This window comes from Arachis ipaensis, chromosome B01 (assembly GCF_000816755.2).
Source record: "Arachis ipaensis cultivar K30076 chromosome B01, Araip1.1, whole genome shotgun sequence".
In the NCBI taxonomy this organism is placed as follows: domain Eukaryota; kingdom Viridiplantae; phylum Streptophyta; class Magnoliopsida; order Fabales; family Fabaceae; genus Arachis; species Arachis ipaensis.
In genome coordinates this window covers 70585104-70593827 of record NC_029785.2, presented here as the reverse complement: position 1 = coordinate 70593827, position 8724 = coordinate 70585104, and positions in this window count along the sequence as shown.

The window sequence follows — 8724 nt, the reverse complement described above, 5'->3', positions numbered from 1 at the left end:
CTTTTGGATAATCATCATCCAAAAGCCACGGCCTCCCTTGGACAGCTTGGCTATCATTTTTGTTCTTGGAAAAGCTTAGAACACCATGAAAGAAAACCATGAAGCTTCCATGAACACCTGAGTTACTTTCTCCGTTCTTTCTCAAACCGAAACCCCTATCAAAAATCTAATCTTACCAAAGTGTTCACCTTTTCCTCCTCTTCATTTCTATGTCACTTTTCATGGAGTAAATCAAGGTATGAAGGCTTCTCCTCCTCCTTGAAGATTCGGCCATGGTGGTTCCTTAAGTTAATGATGTTTTCTTCATATTTTCTCTTAGGATCTCTTATTCAATCACCAAAAGCTCCAAGAAAATGTGATTTCTAGTTACCTTAAGATGAGGAAAACCTTCTTTTCATCATCATGAAGCTTCAGCCTTCATGGTTCATAAGATTCTAAAGTTGTTTTTGATGTTAAAATAGGCGTAAAAGTGCTTCTGGAACCTTGTTTTTAGTGCAATCTTGGACAGCAGCAAAGGAGGTAAGGTTTGGTAAATTAATCAATGATTGGTTGTGTTCTTGAAGTGTTAAACCAGATCTTGTTGCTTGAGATTTGATTTTGGGTGTTTGTGTGATGGTTTGATCATGGAAACTTGTTGTTTAATGCTTGAAAATCATGTTTATGATGGTTTTGAAGTGGCTGTTGGTGCTGCTGGAAAACGTGACATTCCAGCCATGAAAATCATGATTTTTTATGCTTATTTGATGTGTATTTGATGGCTGAAAAGTTTCTCTTTGGTTTGATAAAAATCGGGTTCAAATCGGTTTCTGAAAAGATTGAAAAACTAGCTGAAAATCAAGCAGAAATCTGATGAACTTTTGGAAAAAAAATGTTTTTGGTTTTTGGAAAAACATGAAAACGTGTATTCAAGGTGTTTTGGGGTCAAAATACAATTATTAAAAAGTTTGGGGTTGAAAATTAATTAATCAAAAGTTGAGGGGCTAAAGTGCAAATATTAAAAGTTATAGGGGTCAAAGTGCAATTTCCAAGAAGTCCGGGGGTCAAAATACAATTTTTGAAAGTTAAATAAAATATTATTATTTTAATAATAAAATATTAATATATTATTTTATTAATAATAATAAAATATTGATAAAAAGACAGTTTTCCCTGAAAGCCTCAGGAAGGCAGATTTGAGTCCAGAATTCTCTAATTTCCTTTACTAAACACCTAAGAAGAGGTATAAGAGAAGATATAGAGGTATATGAGGTAAAGAAACAAGATTTTGAAACCTGTGTTTAAGTTAAAAAGAAAAGGAGTTAAAAGTGATACAGCTGTGTACCTGACCTTACAGAGTAAACGGAGAATTGTAAAATGAGCTTTCTGTGATGTTGTAATGCTTGATTTATGATGATTGCTAAGTGATGGAGAGTATGGTTATATGTGAATTATGAGCCTTCGGACAATGCTTGTGAATGTTGTGCGGGGACGCCCGTATAGTGATGTTACTTCCCAGACAGGCTGCGGTAGAGTAGTACCAGCCCTGCAAGCTGAATGCTTGGTAGAGGCCTGACTTGCATACCTGCGGTATATTGGGACCTGAGCAAATACCAGCCCTGCAAGTCGAGAGCACTTGGTAGAGGGTATGCGGTACTTAATCTGGGATTAAGTTCTGGGAAGGCCTTATCTGACTTGGAGGGTCGGATTGCATCGGGTGTGGGTCGAAACCGACAAATGAGCTCATTACCTGCAGTAGGGACAGACATGCATCATACTTGTTTGTGCATTATTTATTGCTTATCTTCTTGTGTTCTTGTTCTATTCCTTGTTTGTTTGAGCATAACTGTGTGATTGCATATTAATGTGTGAATGTGCATTTACTTCCTATTTTCTCTCTTGTTCATGTGTTAGTTTATGTTGCTGTTATGTACATATTACTCTATTTATTTATACTTCTATGACCACAGACATTATAAATGAACTTAACTGTAAACCCCGACCTTACTAAGAACTCCCCAGTTCTTACCCCTTACACCTCTACAGATGGACACGGGAGTCCTATTCTACGAGATTGATCCACCGTACATCCACGAGGACCCGATGCGTGGTGAGTATTACATCTACTGTGCGGTACCTCGTATCCGTAATTATGTAGTTCGTGGTAGACCTTTCCAGTACCCTATTAGGACAGCATACTTTAATCCTGATGCACCCTATGACTTTCCTTTATCTTGGTTACACCCCGGCGGACCTGGGATACCTCATCCTGAGGAGCAGATGCCACCTCCACCTGACTATCCTCCTCCACTTGAACCTCCTCTACCTGATGAGCCTATACCTGCCCAGCATATCCATGAGGCACCTCCTGCACCTTTTGTCCTTGATGAGTGGGGTGTTCCTGTGTTGCCACCTGAGCTTGATCCTTTACCTGAGCCGATCGAGCCTCCTGTCTTTGATGAGCAGCAGGGACATGAATACGATCAGATCATGGAGGCGCCACCTCCTTCTCCCGACTGTATTTTGTTTGGTAGCTATCCTTTTATGGTTCCTGTGGCCAGCAGTAGTTCCTCTGCTATCACTCCAGCAGAAGAAGAGGACGAGGAAGAGGAAGATCCAGAGGAAGATTCTAACTTCATAGTTATCTCCTCTGACAGCGATGACGATGAGCCAGGCGAGGCGCCAGCAGGCGAGCATCACCATTCGCTCGGTGATTTTTCGTGAGGTACTCTGGACCAGGATTGAGGAGACTTTTTGAGACGCCTAGTCTAACCTCAGTACATTAGAGTGTCTCCCTCACTTTTGTTAGCATGATTAGAGGGAATAGGCATATCAAAGAGTTAGGCTAGCCTGGGAGCCAGCTTAGGGGCTTTTGGTCAGGCCAGGCCCTGGGGCGTCTTATGTACATATATGTATATACTATATGAGTCACTGACTTAGGGGTGCTATACTATAGCTCTATGCTTATATAACTGAGCCACTTCTGTAACATGATGTATGTTATAGTGTGTTGTTCTATATTCTGTTATCTTTTGTCTTATGTATGTGAATGTTTAATTATCCTTTGATATATGGAAGGTATGCGACTCTAAATTATTCTTGTTAAAAAAAATTTACTTGTAAAATTCGTGGGGTTTTAACAACGTACAGGCTTATATTTATTAATTAATAATACAAAAAGGTAAAACAAGTTGGTAGCAATTCGATTTCTAGTATGATCTAGACATGCTAGAAGTTGGGTCGTTACAATTTGGTATCAGAGTGGTTCTTCCTGTTAGAGCTTGGGGAATGGACTGAATCATGCTTTATTGCATGCTCTGTGGTGTGTCTCATGCTTATAGGGTATCCATGTGATATGTGTTGCATGAATGTCTTTGTGCTTTCATTCTGATAATGTTCACGCCCAACCTGAGGTATTAAGACTGATCACCTTGGTATTGATTGTTTGGTATGAACAGAATCAGGATGCCTCCACGGAGACGTAGCGATCGGGGAAGGGTCTACTGTTAATAATTCGCCGCGAAACGATGATAATTTGTTTGCTGCGATTCACGCTATGGCTGAGGCTGTGCGTGAAACGGCGACTGCTACTACCCGAGCAGTTAACCGTCTGGGGGAACGTAATGGGGAGCGTAACAATGACCGTAATGGTGAGAATGGTGGGAACGGTGATGGAGATAACATGAATCATGATAGGCCTATGACATTAGCTGCTTTCTTGAAAGTTAATCCACCGAAATTCAAGGGTACGACTGTAGCAACTGAAGCTGATAATTGGTTCCGAGGCATGGAAAGGTCCTTGAGGGCACAGCATGTCCCGGAAGAACAGTATGTAGAATTTGCTACTTATATGTTGGAAGGAGATGCTCAGCACTGGTGGCAGGGCATTCAACGTTTACTGCAGCAAGATGAGGGTAATATTTTGTGGGATGTTTTCAAAGAAGAGTTCTATAAGAAGTACTTTCCTAGAGCTACTCGTGAGGCAAAGGAGATGGAGTTGATGCAGTTGAAACAGGGAAGTATGTCTGTTGCTGAATATACAAGTTTGAAGATTTATGTCGTTTTTCCAAGGTTTGTCAAGGGAATCCAGCAGATTTCGAAGAGTGGAAATGTTTGAAATTTGAAGGGGGACTGGTATGCGAAATTGTTACTCAGGTTGTGAATTATTGTTCGAAATTGATTCCCTGGCGATGGCACCAAAAACGGATGCACAGAACCATGGTCTAAACATATCTTCACAACTTCGCATAACTAACCAGCAAGTGCACTGGGTCGTCCAAGTAATACCTTACGTGAGTAAGGGTCGAATCCTACGGAGATTGTTGGTATGAAGCAAGCTATGGTCACCTTTTAAATCTCAGTCAGGCGGATATAAAATAGTTATGTAGTTTTCGAAATGTAGTAATAAAAGAAGGATAGAAATACTTTTGTAAATCATTGGTGAGAATTTCAGATAAGCGTATGGAGATGCAATCGTTCCTCTGAACCTCCGCTTTCCAATCAGTCTTACTCCTTTCTATGGCTGGCTTTATGCAAGGGCATCACCGTTGTCAATGGCTACATCCCCTCCTCTTGTGAAAATGGTCCAAGATGCCCTGTCACGGCACGGCTAATCATCTGAGGTTCCCGATCATGCTGGAATAGGATTCACCCTCCTTTTGCGTCTGTCACTACGCCCAGCAATCGCAAGTTTGAAGCTCGTCACAGTCATTCAATCATTGAATCCTACTCGGAATACCACAGACAAGGTTTAGACTTTCCGGGTTCTCTTGAATGCCGCCATCATTCTAGCTTACACCACGAAGATTCTGATTAAGAGATCTAAGAGCTACTCATTCAATCTAAGGTAGAACGGAAGTGGTTGTCAGGAACGCGTTCATAAGGAATGATGATGATTGTCACGTTCATCACATTCAGGTTGAAGTGCGAATGAATATCTTAGAAGCGGAACAAGTTGAATTGAATAGAAAAATAGTAGTACTTTGCATTAATCTTTGAGGAACAACAGAGCTCCACACCTTAATCTATGGAGTGTAGAAACTCTACCGTTGAAAATACATAAGTGAAGAAGGTCCAGGCATGGCCGAATGGCCAGCCCCCAAACGTGATCAATAGATCAAAAGATGTTCAAAGATTCCAAAGATGTCTAATACAATAGTAAAAAGTCCTATTTATAATAAACTAGCTACTAGGGTTTACAGAAGTAAGTAATTGATGCATAAATCCACTTCTGGGGCCCACTTGGTGTGTGCTTGGGCTGAGCTTGAATGTTACACGTGCAGAGGCTCTTTCTGGAGTTGAACGCCAGGTTGTAACGTATTTCTGGCGTTCAACTCTGGTTTGTGACTTGTTTCTAGCGTTTAACTCCAGACAGCAGCGTAGAACTGGCGTTCAACGCCCTTTTAGGTCGTCTAAACGCGGCCAAAGTATGGAGTATTATATATTGTTGGAAAGCCCTGGATGTCTACTTTCCAACGCAATTGGAAACGCGCCATTTTGAGTTCTGTAGCTCCAGAAAATTCACTTTGAGTGCAGAGAGGTCAGAATCCAACAGCATCAGCAGTCCTTCTTCAACCTCTGAATCTGATTTTTGCTCAAGTCCCTCAATTTCAGCCAGAAAATACCTGAAATCACAGAAAAACACACAAACTCATAGTAAAGTCCAGAAATAAGAATTTAACATAAAAACTAATGAAAACATCCCTAAAAGTAACTAGATCCTACTAAAAACATACTAAAAACAATGCCAAAAAGCGTACAAATTATCCGCTCATCACAACACCAAACTTAAATTGTTGCTTGTCCCCAAACAACTGAAAATCAAATAGGATAAAAAGAAGAGAATATACTATAAATTTCAAACTATCAATGAAACATAGCTTCAATCATATGAGCGGGACTTATAGCTTTTTGCCTCTTGAATAGTTTTGGCATCTCACTTTATCCATTGAGGTTCAGAATGATTGGCATCTATAGGAACTCAGAGTTCAGATAGTGTTATTGAATCTCCTAGTTTAGTATGATGATTCTTGAACACAGCTTGTTTTATGAGTCTTGGCCGTGGCCCTAAGCACTTTATTTTCCAGTATTACCACCGGATACATAAATGCCACAAACACATAATTGGGTGAACCTCAGCTTTGCTAAAGTCCCCAATTAGAGGTGTCTAGGGTTCTTAAGCACACTCTTCTTTTGCTTTGGACCTTGACTTTAACCGCTCAGTCTCAAGTTTTCACTTGACACCTTCACGCCACAAGCACATGGTTAGGGACAGCTTGGTTTAGCCACTTAGACCAGGATTTTATTCCTTTAGGCCCTCCTATCCACTGATGCTCAAAGCCTTGGGATCCTTTTTATTTGCCCTTGCCTTTTGGTTTTAAGGGTTACTGGCTTTTTGCTCTTGCCTCTTGGTTTTAAGAGCTTTTGGCTTTTTCTGCTTGCCTTTTCTTTTTCTTTCTATTTTTTTCGCCTATTTTTTTTTTCTGCAAGCTTTGTTCTTTGTTGCTTTTTCTTGCTTCAAGAATCATTTTTATGATTTTTCAGATTATCAAATAACATGTCTCCTAGTCATCATTCTTTCAAGAGCCAACATATTTAACATTCTTAAACAACAACTTCAAAAGACATATGCACTGTTCAAGCATACATTCAGAAAACAAGAAGCATTGTCACCACATCAATATAATTAAACTAAGTTCAAGGATAAATTTGAAACTCATGTACTTCTTGTTCTTTTACATTAAAACAGTTTTTATTTAAGAGAGGTGATGGATTCATAGGACATTCATAACTTTAAGGCAAAGTTACTAAATACTAATGATCATGTAATGAAGACACAAACATGGATAAGCACATAACATAGAAAACGAAAAACAGAAGAATTAAGAACAAGGAATGAATCCACCTTAGTGATGGTGGCATTTCCTTCTTGAGGAACCAATGATGTCCTTGAGCTCTTCTATGTCTCTTCCTTGTCTTTGTTGCTCCTCCCTCATTGCTTTTTGATCTTCTCTAATTTCATGAAGGATGACGGAGTGCTCTTGATGTTCCATCCTTAATTGTCCCATGTTGGAGCTTAGTTCTCCTAGGGAGGTGTTGATTTGCTCCCAATAGTTTTGTGGAGGAAAATGCATTTGAGGCATCTTCGGGATCTCATGACCTTTGATCAAAGTTGACTCTCCTTGTGTAGGGGCGTGCGTTCTCTTCCATGTTTGGCAAGTTGAACGCCAACCTCACATTTTCCGGGCTAAAATCTAAGTATTTCCCCCGAACCATGGTGAGATAATTCTTTGGGTTCGGGTTCTTACTTTGATCATGGTTCCTAGTGATCCATGCATTAGCATAGAACTCTTGAACCATTAGGATGCCGACTTGTTGGATGGCGTTTGTTAGAACTTCCCAACCTCTTCTTTGAATTTCATGTCCGATCTCCGGATACTCATTTCTTTTGAGTTTGAAAGGGACCTCAGGGGTCACCATCTTCTTGGCCACAACATCATAGAAGTGGTCTTGATGGGCTTTGGAGATGAACCTTTCCATCTCCCATAACTCGGAGGTGGAAGCTTTTGTCTTCCCTTTCCCTTTTCTAGAGGATTCTCCGGTCTTAGGTGCCATCAATGGTAATGGAAAAACAAAAAGCTTATGCTTTTACCACACTAAACTTAGAATTTTGCTCACCCTCGAGCAAGAGAAGAAAGAAAAGATGAAGAAGAAGAAGAAGAAAAGATGGAGAAGAGGGGGGAGGTATGTTTTGGCCAAGAAGAGAAGAGAGGGTTGTGTTGTGTGAAAATGAGGAAGAATGGAAGGCTTTATATAGGGAACGGAGGAGGGGTTAAGGTTCAGCCATTTAGGGTGGGTTTGGGTGGGAAATTGATTTTGAATTTTGAAGGTAGGTGGAGTTTATGAGGTAGGTTTATGGGGTAGAGTGGATGGATGTGAGTGGTGAAGAGGTGATGGGGAAGAGAGATTGAGGTGATTGGTGAAGGGTTTTGGGGAAGAGTGTTTATGGGATTGTGTGAAAGAGGGGTGAGAAGAAGTGAGTGGAGGTAGGTGGGGATCCTGTGGGGTCCACAGATCCTGAGGTGATCCTGTGGGGTCCACAGATCCTGAGGTGTTCAAGGATTTACAACCTTGCACCAAATTAGGCATGTAAAATGCCCTTGCACACAACTCTGGGCGTTCAGCGCCAGGTTGGTGCTTGTTCTAGGCGTTGAACGCCCATTTGTAGCCTATTTCTGGCGTTGAACGCCAGAACCATGCTTGTTCTGTGCGTTCAGCGCCAGCTCTCCTCCAGGGTGCATTTCTGGTGTTCAAACGCCCAGATGCTGCCCATTTCTGGCATTCAGCGCTAGAACCATGCTCTGTTCTGGCGTTGAACGCCCAAAACATGCTTTTTACTGGCGTTTAAATGCCAGTAAGGTCTTCCTCCAGGGTGTGATTTTTCTTCTGCTGTTTTTGATTCCGTTTTCAATTTTTATATTTATTTTGTGACTCCACATGATCATGAACCTAATAAAACATGAAAAACAAAAATAAAATTAGATAATTAAACATTGGGTTGCCTCCCAATAAGCACTTCTTTAATGTCAATAGCTTGACAGTGGGCTCTCATGGAGCCTCACAGATGTGCAGAGCTTTGTTGAGACCTCCCAACACCAAACTTAGAGTTTGGATATGGGGGTTTGACACCAAACTTAGAGTTTGGTTGTGGCCTCCCAACACCAAACTTAGAGTTTGACTGTGGGGGCT